The sequence below is a fragment of the Bufo bufo genome, chromosome 6, assembly GCF_905171765.1.
Source record: "Bufo bufo chromosome 6, aBufBuf1.1, whole genome shotgun sequence".
Classification (NCBI taxonomy): domain Eukaryota; kingdom Metazoa; phylum Chordata; class Amphibia; order Anura; family Bufonidae; genus Bufo; species Bufo bufo.
Window position 1 is genome coordinate 256,998,304 of NC_053394.1, and position 27,853 is coordinate 257,026,156.

The following is a 27,853-nucleotide window of genomic DNA, read 5'->3' on the forward strand; positions in this document are numbered from 1 at the left end:
AAATACCGCAGCATGCTGCGCTTTTTGCTCCGGCCAAAAATCCGGAACACTTGCCGCAAGGCCGGATCCGGAATTAATGCCCATTGAAAGGCATTGATCCGGATCCGGCCTTAAGCTAAACGTCGTTTCGGCGCATTGCCGGAGCCGACATTTAGCTTTTTCAGAGTGGTTACCATGGCTGCCGGGACGCTAAAGTCCTGACAGCCATGGTAAGTGTAGCGGGGAGCGGGGGAGCAGTGTACTTACCGTCCGTGCGGCTCCCGGGGCGCTCCAGAGTGACGTCAGGGCGCCCCAAGCGCATGGATCACGTGATCGCATGGATCACGTCATCCATGCGCATGGGGCGCTCTGACGTCATTCTGGAGCGCCCCGGGAGCCGCACGGACTGTAAGTATACCGCTCCCCCGCTCCCCGCTCCTACTATGGCAACCAGGACTTTAATAGCGTCCTGGGTGCCATAGTAACACTGAAAGCATTTGGAAGACGGTTCCGTCTTCAAATGCTTTCAGTACACTTGCGTTTTTCCGGATCCGGCAGGCACCTCCGGCAACGGAAGTGCATGCCGGATCCCAACAACGCAAGTGTGAAAGAGGCCTTAACATTACTACTCAGATGAAAACCCAGCGGTGAAACCTCACAAGCTAGAGCTTCTTTAAAACAAGTCTCCTTTACTCCAACACCTTTTTCAATATTAGGTAAAACACTGGCACAATCGACCCCAGGCAACCTAGCCTGCTCAGAACTAGAGCTCCAGACATCTGAAGCTGAATTAACCTTTCGCCTACCAGTGACATCCACTAGCAGCTTAACCAAACCAGCTACCAATGCTGAATCAGACGTAGACAAAACATTGAGGATCTCACCAACAGGACGTCCCTCCTGGACTGGACCAGAGGCTGCAGCTGACTGTTGTGGGGATCTGCTTAAGGGGCCTGGAGACAGCTCAACCACAGGAGGTGGGAGCCTCTCAACAGGGGGCCCTAAATCTTCTTGCAGGAAGCTTTGAGAAGCACAAGCCTGTGCTGGCAGACTTCCACTGGCCGCTTGCTGATGATGTCTTCTAGGACTCGCCGCTTGCAGATGACGTATCTCTGGGAAAGTCGGATGCTGATGATGCTGCCCTCTGCTGGCGCTGGAGCTTGCCGCACCAAGCGGAACGACGCTCTGTCCTCTTGACACGCCGCTCTTAGAAGACCTACGGCTCCCACTAGAGGCCGTACTATCGACCCTGCTGCTGCGCCGGCGCCCTGCTTGTGGAGGGGGAGGAGTATAAGCGCTCCTAGTTTTGCGAGCTCTTTTGCGAGGCAGCGCAGACAACTCCTCCTCCCGGCACAGGGCGACTAATGGCTCTTCTTCTTGCAGCTCCGGAACAGGTCCCCTTCCTTCTGGCTCCCTCACTTCCTCAGCAGGTAACCGGGGCAGCGGCGACGTCGTCCTCAGCGGCGATGGCGGTGGCAGTAGAGACGGCGGCATCAGCAGGCAGGTCTTCAGCCACTCTTCTCCTCCGGCAGACTCCGCTCTCACGATCAGCTGGCGCAGCAAATCCTCCATCCTGGTCCGGCGCTGTCCAGATCCGCGACGACTGCCCTGAGGTAGCGGCGAACCTGGAAATATAAAGGGGACAAATTTCCCGCCTTGCAGGCAGATACAAATCACAGAGCTGGAAATCTCCCCCAGCAACAGGGTAGCAACCAATTAACAGCTCGGCTTCAGTTGCTATCCAGAAAATCAAACATAAACAAAACCAGCTGTAACCGGAATCTTCTTCTTGAGGTAAATTCACCTGAAAAATAAGGCAGGAAGGGGAAAATGGGGGGGGGGGGGGTTAAGAACACAAACTCCCTAATAATTTTGTCATAAAATATGGGGTCATTGCCCCCATGTGTCCCCCAAGCTAAACGCTCTGGTGGGCCCTTACATTTTGTGCAAAGAAATCTTTAATTCAGGACTACACTGATTCAGGGCGTGTGAGATCCCCCTATACGTACAGGGGTTTGATTCAGCCATTTGAAATACAGCCATTTGAAATACAGCCATTTGAAATACAGCCATTTTGTGCAAAGAAATCTTTAATTCAGGCCTACACTGATTCAGGGCGTGTGTGATCCCCCCTATACATACAGGGGTTTGAAACAGGCATTTGAAATACAGCCATTTGAAATGCAGCCATTTTGTGCAAAGAAATCTTTAATTAAGGCCTAGTCTGGTTCAGGCCGTGTGAGATACATCCTTTACATACTGTCGTTCTTTTCTACTATTAATTAAACACCCATTTAGGGCAAGATCCTAAATTCAAAAAATACTAGGAGAGCATCAAATAAGGGACGTGGCCCAGGTCGTGGTGTTGCTGGTGGAGCTCCTGTTGCAGGGAGAGGACATGGTCGATCTGTGCCAGCTACACGGACAAGTGAAACCCCTTCCTCAGGTGCGAATATGCGACCAAACCATGCATCGTTATTTGATCGGGCCTAATGCTGCTCTACGAATGGTGAGGCCTGAACAAGTACATGCGATAGTAGATTGGGTTTCAGACAGTGGATCCAGTTCCTTCACATTGTCTCCCACCCAGTCTCCTGCTGAAAGACCACAGTTGGCACCTGCAGTTGATTTCCATCAGTCTTTCACCTCACCCCCTTGCAAATCAGCCAAGCAGTCTGAGCCCCAAGTCATGCAGCAGTCTCTTCTGCTTTTTGATGACTCTGTTAGCAGGGTTTCCAAGGGCCATCCACCTAGCCCTGCCCCAGAAGTGGAAGAGATTGAGTGCACCGATGCCCAACCACTTATCTTTCAAGATGAGTACATGGAGGACCATCGCAGCATGTCTCGGATGATGACGAAACACAGGTGCCAACTGCTGTGGCTTTCGAAAGTGTGCAGACCGACAAGGAAGGCAGGGGTGAAAACTGGGTGGAAGATGATGTGGAGGACGATGAGGTCCTCGACCCCACATGGAATCAAGGTCATGCGAGTGACCTATGTAGTTCGGAGGAAGAGGCGGTGGTCGCACAGAGCCACCAGCACAGCAGAAGAGGGAGCATGGTGCAAAAGCGGAGCGGCCGTCCTCTAGACAGTACGCCTCCTACTGCCCACCGCAGCAAGGGACCGAGCACACCAAAGCCAGCTCCAAGGAGTTCTCTGGCATGGCAGTTCTTCAGACAATGTGCTGACGGCAAGACACGAGTGGTTTGCACGCTGTGCACTCAGAGCCTGAAGCGAGGCATAAACGTTCTCAACCTGAGCACAACCTGCATGACCATGCATTTAAGTGCAAAGCATGAGCTGCAGTGGAGTAGACACCTGAAAAACCAAGAAAGATCTCTGGCTCCTCCTGCTTCCTCTCCTGCTGCAGTCTCGGCCTCTTCATCCACCTCTGGAGTGACAGTGCAACCTTCCACCCTGCAAACAGAGGATCTGCCAGCAACACCAACACCTGGCATCTCCACAATGTCCCACGGAATCGTTCAGCTCTCCATCTCCCAAACGCTGGACAGGAAGAGGAAGTACCCCCCTACCCACCCGCGATCGCTAGCCCTGAATGCCAGCATTTCTAAATTACTTGCCTTTGAAATGCTGTCATTCCGTCTGGTGGAGACAGATAGTTTTAAAGGCCTTATGGCGGTGGCTGTCCCACAGTACATCGTGCCCAGCCGCCACTACTTTTAAAGGCGAGCCATCCCTTCCCTTCACAACCAAGTAGGGAACAAAATCAGGTGTGCACTGCGCAACGCCATCTGTGGCAAGGTGCACCTGACTACGGATACGTGGACCAGTAAGTACGGTCATTGCCGTTATATCTCTATAACAGCACACTGGGTAAATGCAGTGGCGGCTGGGCCTGAGGCGGATAGCAGTTTGGCGCATGTCCTTCCACCACCGAGGATTGCAGGGCGCTTCAGTTTGCCTCCTGTTGCTTCCTCCTCCTACTCTGCTTCCTCATCTTCTACCAGCTCCTCATCCGGTCAGCGTAACACCTTCACCACCAACTTCAGCACAGCAGGGGTAAACAACAGCATGCAGTTTTAAAACTTATCTGTTTGGGGGACAAACCCCACACCACGCAGGAGCTGTGGACGGGCCTTGAACAACAGACCGATGAGTGGTTTGTGCCAGTCAGCCTCAAGCCCGGCCTTGTGGTGTGCGATAATGGGCGAAATCTCGTAGCAGCTCTGGGACTAGCCGGTTTGACGCACATCCCTTGCCTGGTGCATGTGCTGAATTTGGTGGTGCAGAGATTCCTTAAAAATTACCCCGATATGTCAGAGCTGCTGCATAAAGTGCGGGCCGTCTGTGCGCGCTTTCAGCGTTCTCACCCTGCTGCTGCTCGCCTGTCAGCGCTGCAGCGTAACTTCGGCCTTCCCGCTCACCGCCTCATATGCGACGTGCCCACAAGGTGGAACTCCACCTTGCACATGCTGGCCAGACTGTGCGAGCAGCAGCAGGCGATAGTGGAGTTTCAGCTGCAGCACGCACGGGTGAGTCACTCGGCGGAACAGCACCACTTCACCACCAATGACTGGGCCTCCATGCGAAACCTGTGTTTCTTGTTGCGCTGTTTCGAGTACTCCACCAACATGGCCAGTGCCGATAACGCCGTTCTCAGCGTTACTATCCCACTTGCCTCCTTGAAAAAACGCTCCTGGCGATGATGGAAGAGGATGTGGCACAGGAGAAGGAGGAGGAAGAGGGATCATTTTGTAGGGTTTCCGGCCAGTCATTCCCAAGTGGCTCTGAGGGTGGGTTCCTGCACCCACAAACGCCAGGTACACAATTGTCCAGCCAGGGCAAAGTTCTGGAGGATGACGAGGAGGAGATGGAGGAGGAGGAACCATGTTCACAGCAGCTCATGGCCATCACTGGTGCGTGGCTGGGGGGATACAGAGGACACAGACGATACACCTCCCACAGAGGACAGCTTTTCGTTGCCTCTGGGCAGCCTGGCACACATGAGCGATTACATGCTGCAGTGTCTCCGCAACGACCGCCGAGTTGCCCACATTCTAACTTGTGCTGATTACTGGGTGGCCACCCTGCTGGATCCCCGTTACAAGGACAACGTACCGTCCTTAATTCCGTCACTGGAGCGTGATCGTAAGATGCGCGAGTACAAGCGCATGCTGGTAGACGCGCTGCTGGTGGCATTCCCACCTGACAGCGGGGGCACAGTGGAAGCACAAGGCGAAGGCAAAGGACGAGGAAAAGGTTGCTAACGCAGCTGGGGAACCGCCAGCACCTCAGAAGGCAGGGTTAGCATGGCCAAAATGTGGAAAAGCTTTGTCAGCACGCCACAGCAACCAGCACCACCAGCTGATATGGAACGTCTTAGCAGGAGGCAGCATTTCACCAACATGGTGGAGCAGTATGTGTGCACACGCCTACACGTACTGAATGACGGGTCTGCCCCCTTCAACTTCTGGGTCTCCAAATTGGGCACATGCCCTGAGCTTGCCCTTTACACCTTGGAGGCAGTGGCGGATTACAATAGGGACGTTCGGGTCGGCAGCCCCGGGCCCATCACTGCTGGGGGGCCCAACACCGACCTGAATGCCCACATACTGCGGCGGAGCATGGGAGCGCATAGCTCCCTGTCCCGTCGCCGATCACCGCCATAGGCTTCAGGCCGCACATAGGCCTGAGGCCTATGCGGTAGTGAAATCCCGGCGCAGGCGTGCGTGATGACGTCATCGCGCGCCTGTGCCCCGACGCAGCACTGCCTCATCCCGCCTTCCTCTGCGAGCCTGGCCCTGGACATAGCCTAGGTGAGTATTTAGCTTTTGATTTTTATTTATTTATTTTTTTATTTCATGTGCCTACTTTGGGGGACATGTGGGGGGTGGGGGACAAACAGAAGGACATATTAGGAGACATCGAGTACATGGGGAGGTTGGAGAATTTGGGGGCTGTGGGGCCAAATTATTATGGGAGGGAATACTATGTGGGGACAAATTATTATGGGATAGACTACTATGTGGGGGCAAATTACTATATGGGGCAGTGTGGGGGCAAATTATTATGGGAGGGACTACTATGTGGGGGCAAATTACTATATGGGGCAGTGTGGGGGCAAATTACTATATGGGGCAGTGTGGGGGCAAATTACTATGTGGGGGCAGTGTGGGGGAAACTATTGTGTGGGGAAAGTGTGGGGGTAATTGCTATGTGGGGACAGTGTGGGGGTAATTGCTATGTGGGGACAGTGTGGGGTAATTGCCATGTGGGGACAGTGTGGGGTAATTTCTATGTGGGGACAGTGTGGGGTAATTTCTATGTGGGGACAGTGTGGGGTAATTTCTATGTGGGGGCAGTGTGGGGTAATTTCTATGTGGGGGCAGTGTGGGGGTAATTGCTATGTTGGGACAGTGTGGGGAAATTTCTATCTGGGGACTATGTGGGGACAGTGTGGGGTAATTTCTATGTGGGGACAGTGTGGGGTAATTTCTATGTGTGGACAGTGTGGGGTAATTTCTATGTGGGGACAGTGTGGAAAAATTGCTATGTGGGGACAGTGTGGGAAAATTGCTATGTGGGGACAGTGTGGGAAAATTGCTATGTAGGGACAGTGTGGGGAAATTGCTATGTGGGGACAGTGTGGGGTAATTTCTATGTGGGGACAGTGTGGGGAAATTGCTATGTGGGGACAGTGTGGGGTAATTTCTATGTGGGGACAGTGTGGGGTAATTTCTATGTGGGGACAGTGTGGGGTAATTGCTATGAGGGGACAAATTACCATGTGGGGGCAAATTAGTATGTGGGGGAAACTAATGTGTGGGGACAGTGTGGGAAAACTATTGTGTGGGGACAGTGTGGGGAAATTGCTATGTGGGGGGAAATTGCTATGTGGGGGCAAATTACTATGTGGGGGCAGTGTGGTGGAAATTACTATGTGGGGGCAGTGTGGTGGAAATTACTATGTGGGGGCAGTGTGGTGGAAATTACTATGTGGGGGCAGTGTGGGGCAAATTACTATGTAGGGGAAATTACTGAGTGGGGGCAAACTACTATATGGGGCAGTTTGGGGGAAATTACTGTGTGGGGGCAAATTACTATGGGGGATTACTATATGGGGCAGTGTGGTGGAAATTACTATATGGGGGTATTGCTATTGGGGAGGCACTGTAGGGGCAATTCTATTATTCTTGGGGACACTATACAGGGATTATTGCCTGGAGCACAATAGAGGGTGGTATTATTACTGGGGGCACTCTAGGGGACATTATAGCTGCTGTGGACACTATAGGAACATTTGGGGTAATTTATCAAACTGGTGTAAAGCAGAACTGGCTTAGTTGCCCATAGCAGCCAATCAGATCTCACCTTTCATATTTGACAGCTCTTTTGGAAATCCAGTTCTACTTTATACCAGTTTGATAATTATGTCTATTAGGGTCACTATAGTACCTTGGACATTGGGGAGCAAAACGGGCACAGTATTGGGGGTGCCAGCAGGATGACACTGTGGGGACACCAGGATGAGATGGTTGATGGAAAAATTTAGAAATCTAACGTGTCTGTGTTACAAACTGTAGAGACGAGATGCGGCTGAAAGAATTTGCCATGGTGGTCTGGGTCAAATGGAGGAGAAGAGGAAAGAGAAGGTCTACATGACAGGAGATGTCACTGGATGTAAGAGGTATGTGGTGCTGTATTCTCCTCCATGTCTTTTTTATTATAATTCTATGTATTTTAAATTTGGCGACCAAATTTTTCAATTTAGGACCCAATTTTTTTTTAGTCTAAAGATGTCATATGGCCTAGGAAGAGACTGTGGCGCTCATGAAGCACCGCAGCCTCTTCATACAAAAAAAAAACCTAAACTAAAATAGAGGGAGGGGCCTAAGTTGGGTAGACAGCCCCGGGCCTATCATGCACTTAATCTGCCCCTGCTTGGAGGTGCTGGCCTGCCCTGCAGCCAGTGTATTATCTGAATGTGTGTTTAGCACGGCAGGGGGCGTCATCACAGACAAGCGCAGCCGCCTGTCCACAGCCAATGTGGACAAGCTCACGTTCATTAACAACTACTTTGTCATTAACATTTTCTGGTGAAATTCACCAATTTTTGGGTTTATAGTACCACTGCTATATCTAGTAGACAGGTTAAACAAAAAAAAAATTGTCATTTACTTTTTCGGGTTAAATTAACCAATTTTTGGGTGTATAGTACCGCTTCTATACCTAGTAGGCCGGTTAAAAATAAATAAATTGTCATTTACATTTTAGGGTGAAATTCACCAATTTTAGTGTGTATAGTTCCACTGTTATACCTAGTAGACCGGTAAAAAATAAAATAAAATTGTCAGTTACATTTTCTGGTGAAATTCACCAATTTTTGGGTGTATAGTACCACTGCTATACCTAGTAGACAGGTTAAAAAAATAAATAAAAAATGTCAGTTATATATTCTGGTGAAATTCACCAATTTTTGGGTGTGATGTACCACTCCTATACCTAGTAGACCGAAAAAATAATAATTGTCAGTTAAATTTTTTGGTGAAATTCACCAATTTTTGGGTGTAATATTTCCCTCCTCTACCTAGTTGACAGCTTAATAAATTTCAATAATTTTTCTATTACATTTTTGGGTTGACATTATACAATTTTAGACGTGAATAAACACCTGCTATGACAGGGAATAAAATTTTATAAATTATTCAGTAATTAATGCGCACCACATCCTTTCATTCAATGCTTAAACTTTGAAAAGTTGCCACACTTTTATGCTTTAATAATTTCTCCCATATTTCAACTCTAATTTTATATTTGAAAAAATGAATCCTCCCTTGGATGTGGTCTCTCTTTCTCACGCTCCCTCTCCGGCCTGGAACCCCGATTCCCCGCCACCCGTGATCACCATGGGAGGCGCATAAAAGAACATCGAAAGTTGATAGAGCAGATATCAAATTGGATCGTGAACATCACGGGGACGTGCGACATGGTGGGGCAGTAAGTGTGCACAGGCCTACACGAACTGACTGACAGGGGGTCAGCCCCTGCAACTTCTGGGTCTCCAAATTGAGCACATGGCCTGAGCTTTCCCTTCACCCCTTGGAGGTGCTGGCCTGCCCTGCAGCCAGTGTATTGTCTGAACGTGTGTTTAGCACGACTGGAGGGGTTATCACAGGTTATATTTCCCAATGTTTTGGGGTGTACCCTAATTTTAAAAATAAAATTTAAAACAAAAAAGCAGTGTAGGCCATCTCCTCCTCCACCGCCGCTTCCACCAACACCGCTAAATCCACTGCCTCCTCAACCTCCTACTCCATATGGACCTTATCCTCCTAGATCAAGATTATAATTTTTTATTTTTACGTATTTTATGTTATTTAAAGTCATTTTCCTATCCACATTTGGTCGCAGAGCACTTGCCATGCTCTTAACCACATTTTGACGCCATTTGCAGCCCTCTAGCTCTTTCCATGACATTTTTAAAGCCATTTTAGTGTTCAAAAGTTCAGGTCCCCATTGACTTCAATGGGGTTCGGGGTCAAGTTCGGGTCAAGTTCGGGCCCCGAACTCGAACTTTTTTCCAAAGTTCGGCCGAACCCGTCGAACCTGAACATCCAGGTGTCCGCTCAACTCTACAGATAACCCCTTTAACTTAAATTCAACTTTGCATTACTGGAATACCCCTTTAAATGTACATTATGTTTCCCCAGTGCTGATAGGGCCCTTCTTTTCTGAACTGCTAAGGTGTATAAAAATGTAGCAGCTATTGCTGTATAAATAGTACCGTATATAGCTGTGCAAAATGTGTATTTTTTTTAAAATTTAATTTCAATACAAAAAAGTGTCACTAGAGGGCGAGCAGCTCCCACGTAGCTGCGGTTTCCTTTACTGATGAGTCATGCTCTGTGTGCAGGATGATGTTATAGGAGCTCCTAGCAAGCTGGGACTGCCTGACTGTTCAGTGTCTCTTCATACAACCAGCTGACGTCCCCTGTGATCGGTGAGTGGATTCGATACAATGGCCCAGATTTATTTTATAGTTTTTTCAGATATCTATCTTTCAGGCTGGGTTTGACACCGTTTTTATGTCAGGAGTGTATTCAAAAGAGAAGTTTGGTGTTTTCAAGTTTGGTGTAAAACTTAGACGTCTTGGCATACCAGAGTCTGCAGCTGGTTGTGTACTGAGGTTTCCCCGGGTCGCCAAGCAAACCAGTCTTGATAAGAAAATCAAGTGGCCATTGTTACCTTGTTTTCACATAGTGATTTCCTGATGAGCTCAAATGAATTGACTTGACTCCTAGCAGTGACCTCTGTGGCCACAATGGGTTAAGGAGGGAGGGGTTCCCTTTACACTTTGGAATGAATGTCTTCAGCTTTTTTCACTTGCAGCCAGAACTTCCGTGCAGTGTCATCTTCATACCTGCTAAAGGAAAAAAAAATAATGTGAAAAACGCTAAATGCAACTAGAGATACAGTATGTTACTCAGATGCTGAGTTTTACTGAGGGTACGACCACACGGGGCAGACGTGCTGCGCCAGGGATGCGGCCACCTGTGCCCAAGTACCCTGTAGCTGAATGGGCCACAGTGCCATCCTATTTACTGATTACGACCGCATTGTTTCTTCGGTCTTCATTAGTGATGACCATGTCGTTTTGCGCCCGCATTCCGGCTGCGCTATGTGGTCGTGAGCTCGATCGTCACAATAGATGTGCGCCTTTTCACACACATAAACGTGTATATGGCTGCGGCTTTTTATATCTAATATGCAACTTTTAAAAGTAATATTTGACTTTTTGATCTAATATGTGACTTTTTCCGCCAGATAATCTTTAATGAACGTTCATAGGAACGCACGTTAGCGATTATCTGGCGGTTTAAAGGTGCTGCTTATTACCTGATAAAGCAAGCAAAAGTTGTCTGCTGTGATTCGTAACCTTTTCCACTCCAGCTATGGTAAAACTACAACTCCCAAGATGGACACTAGCTTGGCTGTTCACAAAACTCCATAGAAATGAATGGAGCATGCTGGGAGTCGTAGTTTCAACATAGCCGGAGTGCTGGAGATTAGCCATCACTGAGCGAAATGCTCGTTCTTTGTGAAATTGAATTCTTTGCATAGGCACCTAAATCCGTTATTTTCCGGCAGGAGATCGTGCTGTCTGAACTCGTCTGTATGGAGGAGAGCGATAGCGATAGCATTACGTCTCCTTCACTGACGAGCAGACGATTGCTGGAAAGGAATGCCTCAAGAATTGTCCCATTTAAAGGGGTTATCTGACCCATGAAATGACCCCAATATGCCCGGGCCCCTCACTCACAATGTACTTACCTCACTCCCTTGCACCCACGTCGCTCCTGGTCCCCGCACAGCCTCTGCTGCATCTCCCTGATGAAAACATCGGGTGTAAGGGGGGAAAAGGACGCCAATGGCAGATGGTGACGGGAATGAGCCTCCCTAGCATCGCGAGTGATGCTAGGGAGGCTCATCACCGCCTGCCATTGGGTGTACCCCCACACCCTGACGCCGGATATTTTCATCTGCGCGACATGGAGATGCAGTGGCGGCGGTGTGGGGACCAGGAACAACGTGAGGTAAACACATTGTGTGAGGGGCCCGGGCATATAGGGCGGGGCCTTTTCAGGGGTTGGATAACCCCTTTAATTTGTGAGCCGATCAACAAGTAGTCTTACTGCACACGATCCACCAAATACAATACAAAGATGCGTTACCTATTTCATCACCTGCTTTGAGACTTATTACAGTATAAATACTATGCAAAATAATGACAGGCTAATCCGCGCTGCCAGTCTAATCACACTCTAAAAAATAGATGCTAGTAGCATGATAAATGACCCTCACTCTGTGAAAGTAGCCTTTTTCACAGTCAGGCCTAGTTCAGTCACTTGATCAGTGATTTTTCCCTCCCCCCATGACAGCACCTTAGAGAGATGGCTCCGCCTCCAGGACAGGAAACCTGCAGCTTTAAAAAAGGTGGAGCCACTCTCCCACCTCAGTGAGGTTTCCTGTCCTGGGGCGGGAAGCCTGCAGTTTCTGCATTCTAGGGGCCCATGACCAGGAAGCCCTGGTAGCTACCAGAGGGTTATGGGCAGATTCGTGATACCTGCCAAAGTTTCTTCTCCCATAGGCTTGGGGTTGGAGAGACATGGGGAGCGGCGGTATTCCAGGGGACCGCTTGTTCCTCAAGGAGGCAGGAGGTGTCGATCCCTCTGGTGAGGAAGATCACACGATCGATTGGAAGCGTGGCCAGAAGGCCCCAGCATGTCTGAAGCACAACGGGACGCCACAGGCTGGGACTGGAGGTAGACGCAGGTTGATGATGTTGACAGGAAGAAGCTTGCGTTCCACGACCGGGCGATTCCTACTCTAGGTGGCGTCCGGTGCATGGTGAGCTGCAGAGACAGAGCAGAAGGACTCTCAGGTGAGAGAAAAATCTGATGACTTGTGGTAATGAATAATATTGCTTGTATGCAGGTTTAGCTGCAGCTATAGAGAAAGAGAAGAGGTCCGAGAACACAGACATTGAAATTCTGCCACCGGTATTGTTAATTCTAATGGTTGGTCCTTAAAGGGTTAAGGTTGTTTTGTTAGATATCGGTATATGTTTTCTCTATAGATGGCGCCTAAGAAGGTGGTGCCAAGAGAAAAAAATAAAGAATGCGCTATCTGCAAATGTCCGCTGTCATCTTCCTATGCAAAGAAGCTCTGTCAGCAGTGTATTGAGGAAACAGTGGCGGAAGAAACACTGAGTTTTTTGAAGGATTTAAAATCCCTTATAAGATCTGAGGTCAAAGGGTCCCTAAAAGCTTGTAAAAAGAAGAAAAAAACGGTAGAGCAGGAGTCTGAAATGGAGTCATCTAATGATAGCAAGACTCCCTGTAGAGATGGGGACTCTGACGATTCCTCCTCTTCTGAGGAAGAAGAAAAAGAAGGAAAGTTTTTGTTCCCTGCAGAGGATACGGATAAATTATTGAAGGTTATAAGATCCACCCTAGAATTAAAGGACGTCAGGGAGGATAGATCAGTGGCGGACTCAGTATTTGAAAGTCTGCGAGAGAAAAAACGCAGATGTTTTCCATTGCATAAAACTATTGCAACGGCAATCGAGAATGAATGGAAAAAACCTGATAAGAAGCCGTTTTATATCTAAAATCTTTAAAAGAAAATACCCGTTTGAGGAAGAGGCATAGACTTCCTGGGAAAAAGCCCCAAGCCTGGACGTGGCGCTTTAGAAAATTTCCAAGAAGTCTTCTTTACCCTTTGAAGACATGGGGTTCCTTAAAGATCCCTTAGACAAAATGATAGACTTGTCCCTTAAGAGTACTTGGGAGGCTTCAGCTGCTTCTTTCAAGCCCAGTATTGCCGCCACCGTAGCCGCCAGATACATGTCAGTGTGGTTGGATAGACTGGAAGGACAGATCAGAGACAAGTGTCCTAGGGAACAGTTGTTGGCCTCTATTCCTACCTTTCAGAAGGCAGCGGATTTAATTGCTGATGCCTCCATGGATGCTGTAAGACTGGAGGCCAGAGTAGCCTCCCTTTCTAATTCTGCGCGCTGTGCTCTATGGCTGAAGAATTGGAGAGGTGGGGACATGCCATCAAAATTAAGATTATGCAGCATTCCCTGTGAGGGTCAGTTTCTATTCGGGTCAGAGCTAGACACGTTGCTTGAAAAAGCTGCAGATAAGAAGAAAAAATTTCCACAAGAAACCTGTGTTCAATTAAAAAATTATAAGCGGCCCTTTTGGACATTGTCCAGGTTCCAAAGTAAAAGGCAAACGGGAGTTAGAGAGCAGGAAGCAAGGGCTAGACTGGGAATAAAGGTTTTTTGTTCGGATCAGCCTCCGCACGTCCGGATAAACAATCCAAACAATGATGCCATGATCCCAGTAGGGGGAAGATTAAAATACTTCCTACCTGCTTGGGAAAAAATTGCAGGAACATGGCTGGTAGGACTCCTGCGGGATGGACTAAGACTAGAGCTCAAGAGATATCCACCAGAAAGATTCATCATTTCAAACTCCTCATGTGTTAATGGAAGAAATAAAAAAATGTGTTGATTCCAGTTCCGCGTTTAGAGAAAGAGAAGGGTTTCTATTCAACCCTGTTCCTGGTAAAGAAGCCGGATGGTTCGCATCGAACAATTATAAATCTAAAGCATTTGAACACATTTCTGAAGGTCAGGAGAGTCAAGATGGAGACTATCAGGTCTGCAATTCATCTTTTGTCTCCAAGCTGTCATATGGCGGTTCTGGATCTAAGGGATGCTTATCACCATATTCCGATACATCAGGACCACCAGAAATTTCTCAGAGTACCGATGAGGACAGAGTCCAGGATCATTCACCTTCAGTTTCAGGCATTGCCGTTCGGCCTCTCTATGGCACCGCAAATTTTTACCAAGGTGGTGGCGGAGATGGCCTCCTTCATCCAGAAGGAGGATGTCAAGTTCCTACCTTACCTGGACGATTTCCTGGTAGTAGCCCAGTCTTGGGAAGCCTGTGTCAGAGGGGTAGAACATGTAGTGAGGATACTGAAGAAGCTGGGATGGTTGTTGAATATTCAAAAGTCCAGAATGCATGGTTTTCACAGTTGAGAACCATGTCAATTTCGGACCCCTGGATTCTGCCAGAGATCCCAAACCTGTTATCGCAGAGTTCAGCGTTTCACCCGACAGTAAAATCCCTACATCTTTCGGCGTGGAATTTGAGAGGTCATTTCTAGCCAGCCATGGGTTTTCAAAGGAATTAGTTTCCACATTGATGAAAAGTAGGAAGGAAGTGACTAATGTCATTTATGCCAGAGTGTGGAGAAAATTCTTGTCTTTTTTAGGTATAGACAGAGTTTCCTGGCCCTTGGAATTCTCAACGATGCAGGTGTTGGAATTCCTCCATAGAGGATTATCCTTGGGGTTGGCAGAAAGCACACTGAAGGTGCAAGTATCTGCACTTTCAGTATTAGGGGGGGAAAAAATTTGCGGTTGGCAGGATGGTACCAGTGAAGGGCCCAAGATTCTCTCCTTGGGATCTGAACTTAGTATTGAACGCCTTGACTAAACATCCCTTCGAGCCTTTGGAGTACTGTTCATTTAAACTGCTTACTCTAAAGCTGGTTTTGTTGGTGGCCTTAACATCAGCCAGGAGAGTTTGTGAGATCCAGGCTATCTCCATTAATCCTCCTTTCATGTCAATCAGAGAGAATAGCGTAGTATTGAGGCCAGATTGAGGCCAGATCCAGGGTTTTTGCCGAAAGTTCCATCTAGAGTAAATACACCCTGTACAGAATTATTAGGCAAATGAGTATTTTGACCACATCATCCTCTTTATGCATGTTGTCTTACTCCAAGCTGTATAGGCTCGAAAGCCTACTACCAATTAAGCATATTAGGTGATGTGCATCTCTGTAATGAGAAGGGGTGTGGTCTAATGACATCAACACCCTATATCAGGTGTGCATAATTATTAGGCAACTTCCTTTCCTTTGGCAAAATGGGTCAAAAGAAGGACTTGACAGGCTCAGAAAAGTCAAAAATAGTGAGATATCTTGCAGAGGGATGCAGCACTCTTAAAATTGCAAAGCTTCTGAAGCGTGATCATCGAACAATCAAGCGTTTCATTCAAAATAGTCAACAGGGTCGCAAGAAGCGTGTGGAAAAACCAAGGCGCAAAATAACTGCCCATGAACTGAGAAAAGTCAAGCGTGCAGCTGCCAAGATGCCACTTGCCACCAGTTTGGCCATATTTCAGAGCTGCAACATCACTGGAGTGCCCAAAAGCACAAGGTGTGCAATACTCAGAGACATGGCCAAGGTGAGAAAGGCTGAAAGACGACCACCACTGAACAAGACACACAAGCTGAAACGTCAAGACTTGGCCAAGAAATATCTCAAGACTGATTTTTCTAAGGTTTTATGGACTGAGGAAATGAGAGTGAGTCTTGATGGGCCAGATGGATGGGCCCGTGGCTGGATTGGTAAAGGGCAGAGAGCTCCAGTCCGACTCAGACGCCAGCAAGGTGGAGGTGGAGGTGGAGTACTGGTTTGGACTGGTATCATCAAAGATGAGCTTGTGGGGCCTTTTCGGGTTGAGGATGGAGTCAAGCTCAACTCCCAGTCCTACTGCCAGTTTCTGGAAGACATCTTCTTCAAGCAGTGGTACAGGAAGAAGTCTGCATCCTTCAAGAAAAACATGATTTTCATGCAGGACAATGCTCCATCACACGCGTCCAAGTACTCCACAGCGTGGCTGGCAAGAAAGGGTATAAAAGAAGAAAATCTAATGACATGGCCTCCTTGTTCACCTGAGCTGAACCCCATTGAGAACCTGTGGTCCATCATCAAATGTGAGATTTACAAGGAGGGAAAACAGTACACCTCTCTGAACAGTGTCTGGGAGGCTGTGGTTGCTGCTGCACGCAATGTTGATGGTGAACAGATCAAAACACTGACAGAATCCATGGATGGCAGGCTTTTGAGTGTCCTTGCAAAGAAAGGTGGCTATATTGGTCACTGATTTGTTTTTGTTTTGTTTTTGAATGTCAGAAATGTATATTTGTGAATGTTGAGATGTTATATTGGTTTCACTGGTAAAAATAAATAATTGAAATGGGTATATATTTGTTTTTTGTTAAGTTGCCTAATAATTATGTACAGTAATAGTCACCTGCACACACAGATATCCCCCTAAAATAGCTAAAACTAAAAACAAACTAAAAACTACTTCCAAAAATATTCAGCTTTGATATTAATGAGTTTTTTGGGTTCATTGAGAACATGGTTGTTGTTCAATAATAAAATTAATCCTCAAAAATACAACTTGCCTAATAATTCTGCACTCCCTGTAGGCAGGGCCGGTACAAGGCAGGGGCCGAAGGAGCGGGTGCCCTGGGCGCTACCATTTGCGGACAGGAGGGGGGCGCAGGTGAAGTGCCAGCAGCAGTGGCGTCGCCAGGGGGGGGCCAGAGGGGGCCACGGCCCCCCCTACATCATGCTGTGCCCCCCCATGTGCCCCCCCAACTAAAATGACCCCCCCCCCCCCAAGTGAGCAGCCGCCGCCGGGCACAGGGAGATGAGCGCTTCCATTGCGCTCATCTCCATTGTAAACTGTCTGTGCCAGCGGAGGTGCAGGGGAGGGAGAGGCGTGTCCCTTCCCTTTCCTCTGATAGGCTGCAGGCAGGCACCGAAGTGGAGGAGAGGCCCCGCCCCCTAATTACTCCTGTTTACCTTTCTAAAGCTAAAGGACCTTTGATGATGTCATCACAGGTCCTGTAAGGGAACTGCACAGTGTAAAGTGTAGTTCCCAGGTTAGAACAGTGCATCTGCCAGGACCTGTGATGACATCATCTTCAACATCACAGGTCCTGCAGAATCTAGCAAAGGAACTGCACCAAAAATGGTGTAGTTCCTAGGTTTCAAAGGTACATCTGCCAGGACCTGTGATGACATCATCACAGGTCCTTCAACCCCTAACAGCAAGTATTAAAAGTTCACAAGCAGCTCTGTATTGATCCATACAGACTGGAATGGAGAGGTAAGAGGAGGTCCTCCACTTTTCATCATTTACCCCCCCCCCCCTCCATGCCCTGTTTTTACTCATTGCTCACTCATGTATACTACTTCAGACAGTTTCCACTACCTCATGTACCTCACAGTGACTATAATGCATAACTGACCACATATTTCTATAAACACTGCATCTACAGTATTATACCTTCTATGTGTCACATCAATACACTGCTCTGTATATATATATATATATATATATATATATATATATATACACACACATACATGCACACACACTGCATATATTACACAGTATTATACATGCAATATGTACAGATATATAGTATATACCGCAGTGCACTGATATGTGAGGTATGAGGTATAATAGATGCTGTGTGTACAGATATCAGTACACTTCTGTATATACTATATATGTGAGGTACGAGGTATAATAGATGCAGTGTGTACAGATATATAGTATATACAGCAGTGTACTGATATGTGAGGTACGAGGTGTCAATACACTGCTGTATTTACTATATACCTGTACACACTGCATCTATTATACCTCGTACCTCACATATTACACTACTGTATATACTGTATACACTGCATATATTATACCCCGTACCTCACATATCAGTACACTGCTGTATATACTATATACCTGTACACACTGCATCTATTATACCCTGTACCTCACATATCAGAACACTAGGGAATATACTATATACCTGTACACACTGCATCTATTATACCGCGTACCTCACATAACTGTACACTGCTGTATATAATATACATCTGCATCTATTATACCTCTTTTGTGTGCCAGGGCTGTTTTGTAATCCCATTCCGGCCCTGATGGCATAAATTATAAAACGCAGCAGCAAGAATAGTTCATGGAACAAAGGGAGGGGCTATAAAAGGGGAATGGGGGCCCAATTTAGATTCCTGCTATGGGGCCCAGTGATTTTTATGTACGCCCCTGGCTGCAGGCACTAGGCCGGCAGCCTATCAGAGGCCGGCGCAATGACGTCATCGTGCCGCCTGAGCCTTACATTACAGCGTGGGACACAGGAAGAGGCTGCATCGCATCGCTGACACTTAGGTAAGTATAAGTGTTTTTTTTTTGTTTTTTTTTACAATAGTGTTACTGGCACATTGGGGGGGCTTATTACAAAACTGGCACATGATGATGGGGGGGACTTTATACTGGCACATGATGATGGGGGGGAACTTTATAGTGTCTGTGACTTTCAAAGTCCCACAGTCCTTTGTTCTATTGCTTTAAGTATATTCTTGTTTTGAAACAACATTGATTCTTTCTTAAAAACGGGGGGGGGGGGGGGGGGCGCAGTTTGCCATCTTCGCCCTGGGCACCAAATGGCCTTGTCCCAGCCCTGCCTGTAGGTCTCAGGAGATAGTTCTTCCAGATCCAAAGAATGACAGCGGAGGAACTACATTCTCTTGACGTCGAAAGATGTATCCTACAGTATTTAGAGGTCACTAAAGACTGGAGAAAATCTTCTGCTCTATTTGTGCTCTTTGGTGGGGCTAAAAGAGGTAATACGGCCTCAAAGGCATCTATTGCCCGCTGGATTAACGAAGTCATTTCTTTGGCATATTCAGTGTCTGGTGTTTCTCCACCTGTCTCTTTGGGAGCCCATTCCACGAGAGCGGTGTCAACTTCCTGGGCTGAGAGAGCTAGTGTATCAATAGAACAGATTTGTTGTGCGGCTACCTGGTCTTCTCCCGCTACTTTCTATAAACACTACAGGCTTCAACTCGATTCTGTTTCTGATCTACTTTTTTGCACAATGGTTTTGGAAGCTGTTTCCCACCCTTGAGTTATCTCTGTAATCTCTCTCTAAGGTGCTGTCGTTGGGGAGGGGAAAAATGATGATTACACTGACCGGTAATCAGATTTTCCTGACCCCACGACAGCACCTCTTTATTCCCTCGCTATGGTGGTGTTCACGGGCGTCGCAAAAAAAAAGAAAGAAGATATATGCTTGTGAAATTAAACTAATATAAAGGGGAGTCCATCTCATGCTCTGAAAACTCACTGAGGTGGGAGAGTGGCTCCACCTTTTTTAAAGCTGCAGGTTTCCTGTCCTGGAGGTGGAGCCATCTCTCTAAGGTGCTGTCGTGGGGTCAGGAAAATCCGATTACCGGTAAGTTAATCATCATTTTTCACACAGTCAGGCCTAGTTCACAGTCATTTGATCAGTGATTTCCATCAGTGATAAGAGCCAAAGGTGACGGTATAACACACAGAACAGATGCAAACATTGCTATTAAAACTTGCCTCAGTTTGGGATCTGCTTGGTTTTGGCTCACAGTCACTGATTGATCAAACACCTGGGGGAGATATATCAAAACTGAAAATCAGGCGTAAATCTCCCTCACTGACTGTGTGAGTAAGGCCCCTTTCACACGAGTGTGACGGATTGGCTCCCGATGTGTTCAGTGAAACTCGCACCATTTTGCAAGCAAATTCAGTCAGTTTTGTCTGCAATTGCGTTCAGTTGTTTAGTTTTTTCCGTGCGGGTTCAATGCGTTTTGATGCATTTTTTACGCGCGTGATGAAAAACTGAAGGCTTACAAACAACATCTCCTAGCAACCATCAGTGAAAAACGCATTCGCTTCCGGATGCAATGTGTTTTTCACTGAAGCCCCATTCACTTCTATGGGGCCAGGGCTGCGTGAAAAACGCAGAATATAGAACATGCTGCGTTTTTCACGCAACACAGAACTGATGCGTGAAAAAAAAACGCTCATGTACACAGACCCATTGAAATGAATGGGTCAGGATTCTGTGCAGGTGCGTTCATGTCACGCATTGCACCCGCGCGGAAAACTAGTTTGTGTGAAAGGGGCCTAAGGCCTCAACTTTGTGTCTTCCATGGATTTGCCTTCAGAAAATGCATCCAAAAACCTTCCCAAAAATGTATAAACCCAGACTATGGCCTTGTTCACATTTCTTCTGCGGACATCACACGTACCCATGCATTTTAGGGCCCATTCACACAAACATAAGGGCTCAGTGCCCATGCTACGGACCACAAATAGCCGTATGCAATGCAAAGGCACCAGCAGTGTGAATCCCGTGTTGCGGTGCAGACCTATTGACTTGAATGGGTCCGCAATCCACAAAATACTGCAAAACATAGCGATTCCGAGTGCTTCCTTGGTCTTCCGATCCGTGCCTCCGCTCCACAAAAGATAGGACATGTCCTATCTTTTGCTGTATCTTGTGGATCGCATGCAGTGCACATGTCCGGTGCCTATGTATTGAGGACCCACTGTTTGTGGTCCGCAATACGGGCGCGGAGGCTTACGGTCATGTGAATGAGCCCTTAATATCTGTTCACACATCAGTATTTCTTTTACTGACAGTAGGTTACAGTGATGGTCAGTTCGCAGTGTTTGCCGGCGAACACATGCGGGCTGTTATCTTTAGTAAGGTTAGACTCACCCGTCTAAGCCCTTACCTGTGCCACGAGCCAGTCTGAAATCAAATGTGGTCACCAGGAGCAGGCAATTCGGAGAACAGCCCGACGAAGGCCCCCGGCGGCTGTTCTCGGAACTGCCTGCTCCCGGTGACCGCATTTGATTTCAGACCGGCTCGCGGCACAGGCACCAGGTAAGGGCTTACCTGTGCATCGCTGGACGGGTGAGTCTACCTTACTAAAAATGGCAGCCCGCATGTGTTCGCTGACGAACACTGCAAACTGGCCATCACTGGTGGGTTAGTGAAAAACTCATTAAGACATGTACTACTTTGGTCTCTGATGTGGACCAAGCACCCTTCGAAGTCTATGGGTCTGTGAAAATCATGGACTCAACATGGATGGCATCCATGTTTGGTCTGTGTTAGGTCACTTTTTTTAATGAGCATTGAAAGGAGATGCTTACGAAATTAATTGCAGCTGAGCAGTGTCTGTTGGATACGGATGACACATAGAGGGCAAAAAAGATAATTACTCTTACCGGTAATTGGATTTTCCTTTTAGCCTCCACAACGGCACTACCTTGAGGGTACCCCACCTCCTTCAGGCATCTTGCACGCGAACATTGTGCATTCGTTCCGTGCATTGGGGACCGCAATTTGCGGTCCCCAATGCATGGGCAACGTCCTTGTGGTGGCCAAGACGGATCGAGACCCATTCAACTTGAATGGGTCCGTGTGTCACGGTCCCTCAGGTGACTGATGTCAGGAAATCAAGGAGATTGTCTGAGCGTGGAGAAATCTAACAGCCTCCTTGATTCAGTGTTGATAGGGTTAATGACTACTTCCCCTTTCTCAGCTGTTGCTCAGTGGTCATCACTTCTACCCTTTATAGTCTCACCCCACCCTTCTGACTATGCGGCTGATAGCTTAATTTGGGTTTGGCTAAGCTGGTGTGAGATCCTCTCTGGTGTTCCTGTTCTTCAATCTCTTCAGAAGTTAAGTGTCACGTTTGTTTGTATTTGTTATATTCCCTGTTGTTGTATCTGGGCCTGAGACAAAGACTTCCATTTGTCCACCTGGGGAGGAATGGGTTGTTTCTGGTCCTATACTTATTCCAGGGCGCGACAGTCTTACGGATTCAGAAACCACAGGTGGCTGGTTCCGATGGTGGGTACCAGGCCTGCCCTGAACCTAAGGTTGCCCTCCCGTATTTTCTGGGGGTAGTGACAATTTCATTCGGTTCAGGGAATCATGTAAATTGTACTTTAAACTGCGTCCATACTCTTCTGGGGATGATCATTTCTTTGCTTAAGGATGATGCACAGTCTTGGGCTTTTTCTCTGCCGACCGGATCACCGTCCTTCCAGTCAGTAGATGAATGTTTTAGAACCTTGGGTCTTATTTATGATGACCCGGATAGGATCTCTCAGGCTGAGACCAAGTTACGTGATTTACGGCAGGGAGAACGCTCCGTGGAGATCTATTGCTCTGAATTTAGGAGATGGGCTACGGATACAGAGTGGAATGATCCTGCTCTCTGTAGCCAGTTCTGCCAGGGTCTATCTGAGAGGCTGCAGGACGTGTTGGCCTTTCATGAAAAACCTGAGTCATTGGAAGCAGCCATGTCCCTTTTGTACGTCAGGATAGACGCCTGAGGGGGAGATCTAAGGGTCCTCATCCTCAGAACGTACTGTTAAATAAGTTGGCGGCTTCATTTGACACTTATGGTAAAGAGACTCCTGTGGTTACACCTTGTGGGGAGCTACTCCTGGGACTGCTGGTAATAGCTCTGGTCATATGAAGGGAGTCTGTTTTTTGTTGTGGAAAGAAGGGACATTTCGTGAATATTTGTCCGTACGTTCAGCGTCAAGGTGTAAACAAAAAAAAAAAACGCCCCCAAATTACTATTGGTGTGGGTGGGGATCAAGAAAACGTACTTTTGTCATTTACTGGTAGTATCCGATTTCTCCTGTTCGGCCGAGGTGGCGCTAGAGTCCAAAACTGTGGAAATCAAGGTATTTATCGACAGTGGTGCTGGGGTTAACCTGATTGATGAACAGTTTGTACGTATTCATGGGTTGACTACTAGTGCACTAGAGAGAAGCATTTCTGTCTTTGCAATTGATTTTGCACCTCTTACCCAAAAATGCCTGTCGCAGGTGGTAAATGACATCCATTTAAGAGTGGGTGATTTCCATCAGGAATTGGTCTCGTGTTATGTGTTAGAGGGTCTGCCTGCTCCGATGGTTTTGGGCTTACCATGGTTAAGCAAACTTAACCCTACAGTCGGCTGGTAGGCGAGACAGATTCTCGATTGGAGTGATTTTTGCATGGACAACTGTCTTAATGCGTCTTTCTCTGTGGTCACCACTAAAACTGTACCCTCGTTTATTTCCAAATTTTCTGATGTGTTTTCCGAGAGTGGTAACCAGGAGTTACCCCCGCATGGGGAGTATGATTGTCCCGTCAATCTTATTCCTGCAGCTAAACTGCCCGAATCTTGGTTGTTTAAACTTTCGGAGCCTGAAAGAAAGGCTATGCGAGAGTATATCACCGAGAGCTTGGCGAACGGTCATATCAGACCATTCAAATCACCAGTGGCTGCTGGGTTGTTCTTTGTAAAAAAATAAAAAATTTAAAATTGTTGGTGCCAAGGTGTTCTCTAGATTGGATCTGGTAAGGATCAGGGAGGGGGATGAGTGGAAGACCGCATTTAATACCCCTGAGGGTAATTTTGAAAACCTGGTCATGCCCTTTGGGTTAAACAACGCTCCAGCGGTTTTTCAACACTTTATCGATGGCATCTTTCATTATCTGGTGGGAAGATTTGTTGTTGTATATCTGGATGACATACTAATTTATTCTTCGGACATGGAGACTCATTAGGATCATATGAGACAGGTGTTACAGAACCTAAGAGAGAATAAATTGTATACGAAGATGGAAAAATTTGTTTTTGATGTTCAGGAACTGCAATTCCTGGGTTACCTGCTCTCACCCTCAGGTTTTCGTATGGATCCCGAGAAAGTCAGTGCGGTGTTGGACTGGCATCGGCCTGAAAATCTGAAAGCGCTTATGCGGTTTTGGGGATTCACCAACTACTACCATAAATTCATCTTGAACTATTCAACTGTGGTTAAACCTTTAACAGACATGACTAGGAAGGGGGTTGATTTCTCTGTTTGGTCTGAGGCGGCATTACAAGCCTTTTCTGCTGTGAAGGAATGTTTTGCTTCAGCTCCTATTCTGGTGCAACCAGACTTTTCTCAGCCATTCATTTTAGAGGTTGACTCATCCGAGGTAGGAGTGGGAGCAGTTTTGTCGCAAGGTCCTTCACCTAATAAATGGCGCCCATGTGCTTTTTTCTCTAAAAAAAACTTTTGACTGCTGACGTGGGTAATAGGGAATTGCTGGCCATTAAGTTGGCTTTTGAAGAATGGCGCCATTGTTTGGAAGGAGCAATTCATCCTATTACGGTAATTACTGATCACAAAAATCTGGCTTACCTTGAGTCGGCTAAACGACTGAATCCAAGGCAGGCCAGATGGTCTCTGTTTTTCACTAGATTCAACTTCATTGTCATCTACCGCCCTGGGGTTAAGAACGTCAAGGCGGATGCTTTGTCGCGCAGCTTTCCTGGGGAGGGGGTGATTCTAAAGATCCTAGTCCTATTTTGTCTGAAGGGGTAGTCATATCTGCCCTGTATCCTGATCTTGAGGCTGTTGGTGTTGGCTGAGGTGTTGGAGGCCCAAGAGGATGCTCCGGACTCTTGTCCTCCAGGGAAATTGTTTGTTCCTTCAGACTTACATCATAAGGTATTTGAGGAACATCACTGTACTGTCTTGACTGGACACCCTGGGAGTAGATCCACTGTCGATCTCATCTCGCACAGATTTTGTTGAGGACTATGTGTCAGCCTGTTGTACCTGTGTTCGTGCTAAGGTGACACATACTTGGCCTTCTGGATCTCTTTTTCTGTTACCCATCCCATCCAGACCTTGGACGCATTTGTCCATGGACTTTATCACAGATTTACCAAATTCTTCTGGAAAAAACTTGATCCTGGTGGTAGTTGATCAGTTTAGCAAAATGGCGCATTTTATAGCATTGCCTGCTCTACCTAATGCCAAGACTCTTGCACAGGTGTTTGTCGATAACATCGTGAAACTACATGGCATTCCCTCTGATGTGGTGTCTGATTGGGGGACTAAGTTTGTTTCCAGATTCTTGAAAGCGTTCTGTACTCGACTGGGGGTACAATTGTCCTTTTCTTCGGCTTTTCATCCTCCACCTGAGAGTGGGTGATTCTGTGTGGCTGTCCACAAGAAACATTAAGCTTAAGATACCTTCTGGGAAGTTGGGCCCAAGATTTATTGCCATTGTTAACCCCCTAGCCTTCCGTATTGAACATCCTCAGGCTTTGAAAATTCATAATGAATTTCATAAGTCGTTGTTGAAGAAATGTGTCGAACCTGTTGAGCCGTCCTCCTTGCCTCCCACTCCTGTCATGGTGGACAATAATTTAGAATTTCAAATCAGCAGGATTGTGGATTCCCGAGTTCTCTGTAAATCCCTCCAGTATTTCGTCCACTGGAAGGGTTACGGACCAGAGGAGAGGATGTGGGTTCCAGCGGCCGATGTTAATGCAAATCATCTGGTGAAGGCCTTTCTGATAAGGTTGGTCCTGGGTGCCTGGAGGTCACCCATAGAAGGGGGGGAGGTACTGTCACAGTCCCTCAGGTGACTGATGTCAGGAAATCAAGGAGATTGGCTGAACTTGGAAGAATCTAACAGCCTCCTTGATTTCTCTTGATTCAGTGTTGATAGGGTTAATGACCGCTTCCCTTTTCTCAGCTGTTGCTCAGTGGTCATCACTTCTACCCTTTATAGTCTCACCCCACCCTTCTGACTATGCAGTTGATAGCTTCTTTTGGGTTTGGCTGAAATGGTGTGAGATCCTCTCTGTTGTTCCTGTTCTTCCATCTCTTCAGTCGCATTTGTTTGTATTTTTTATATTCCCTGTTGTATCTGCATATGAATATTCCTTCCTTCAAGGTCTATTCATATTGATAGGTAGTCGGGGCCCGGATTAGGGTTGTCTAGGAGGTGACCTGTTTCTTCCCTTCCCCTTCCCTCCTGTGTTCAGTGTGTAGTTTTCCCCCCACACTGAGAGTGACACCGTGATCCGGCCACACCGAAAAAAAATAGAAAAATTTCTATTTTTTTGTGGTGCGGAGGCACGGACAGAAACACCATGGAAGCACTCGCAATATGGCCACGGGCTCGCAACGTTCATGTGCAAGAGGCCTCAGGGACAGGAAAACAACAGAGATCAGCATATAAAAGCCCCCTCACCTTCACCAATTAATACCCTAGGACTCAAAAGTAAATGCACCGTTTAATAAAGTTAATCAACATAACATTACAAACAAAGAGAGGTCAAATGCAGACTGAGGAATAACAACAACTTCAAAATTTAACTAAGATCTGGCGGGAGGGTGGGGGTTCATACTAATAAGGGTGTAGATAGAGAGTGAGATATAGGAGGGGACACTGGGGATTTAGTGGGGGCTGGAGTTAGTGAGGAAAGTAGGGAGAAGACTGGGCAGAACTATACACCGATGAAAAATAGAACTGCTGGTAACAAGAACCTATTACATACAAACATCAACCAAGGTAACCCAAAAATCCCAGATATCACTTTACAGGTAAGAGTAATTTAAAATGTATTTTCACAAATGCTAGAAAATGCAGTTGGGGGGAACTCTCCCTGGTCCTGGGAATAAAAACTTTAGGCATCAAAAGGGACTCTGCTTTTTCTGTGGAAAAAGGGGAAATTTTGTTAACGTATGTCCTTATGTTCAGTGTCAAGGTGAAAACAAAAATAAAAATGTGTTTAATCCTCATCTCACTCTGGGTGGTGTGGGTGCACAATCTGAGAATTTACTTTTTGTCATTTACCGGTAGTACCCAATTTCTCCTGTCTGCCAAAGTGGCGCTAGACTCCAAAACTGTGGGAATTGAGGTGTTTATTGACTGTGGGGCAGGGGTTAACCTTATTAATGGTCAGTTTGTTCATATTCATGGTTTGACAGCAAGTGCATTAGACACAAATATTTCAGTGTTTACAATTTATTCCGCTCCACTCACTCAAAAAATGTTTATCACAAATTGTACAGGACATCCGTATAAAAGTGGGTGATTTTCATCAAGAATCCATCTCGTGTTTTGTGCTGGAGGGTCTGCCTGCTCCGTTGGTTCTGGGTTTACCATGGTTAAGTAAACATAATCCTACCATTGATTAGCAAGCGAGACAGATTCTTGATTGGAGTGATTATTGTATAGACAACTGTCTTAGCACATCGCTTTCTATTGTAACCACTAAAGTTGTACCTTAGTTTATTCCTGATTTTGCTGATGTATTCTCTTAAAGTAGAGACCAGGAGTTACCGCCACATCATGAGTATGATTGCCCCATCAACCTTATTCCCGGAGCTAAATTGCCCAAAACTTGGTTATATAATCTTTCTGAACTAGAATCCCCAGTAGCTGCAGGGTTTTTCATTAAGAAAAAGGACAGAACTCTTAGGCCATGTCTGGATTTCCGTGAGCTCAATCGTATCACTGTCTGCGACCCTTACCCCCTTCCTTTGATCCCAGATTTGTTCAGTCAGATTGTCGGTGCCAAGGTGTTCTCTAAGCTGAATTTGAGGGGGGCATGTTATCTGGTAAGGATCAAGAAGGGGGACGAATGGAAGATGGCCTTTAATACCCCTGAGGGTCATTTTGAAAATATGGTCATGCCTTTTAAGTTAACCAATGCCACTGTGGTTTTTCAACATTTCATTAATGATATCTTTCCTCATCTGGTGGGCAGGTTTGTTGTGGTGTATCTGGATGATATACTAATTTATTCTCCAGACATAGAAACTCA

General features: G+C 46.8%; 1 protein-coding gene across 1 annotated transcript in view; it reads left to right on the forward strand.

Moving 5' to 3' along the window:
- The first annotated feature begins 9,849 nt into the window (after positions 1-9,849).
- Positions 9,850-27,853, forward strand: part of AIFM2 (apoptosis inducing factor mitochondria associated 2) — a 111,247-nt gene continuing 93,243 nt past the window's right edge. The window contains exon 1 of the mRNA XM_040437642.1: positions 9,850-9,940. The gene's annotated coding sequence lies outside the window, so the exon portion shown is untranslated. The remainder of the gene's footprint in view (positions 9,941-27,853) is intronic.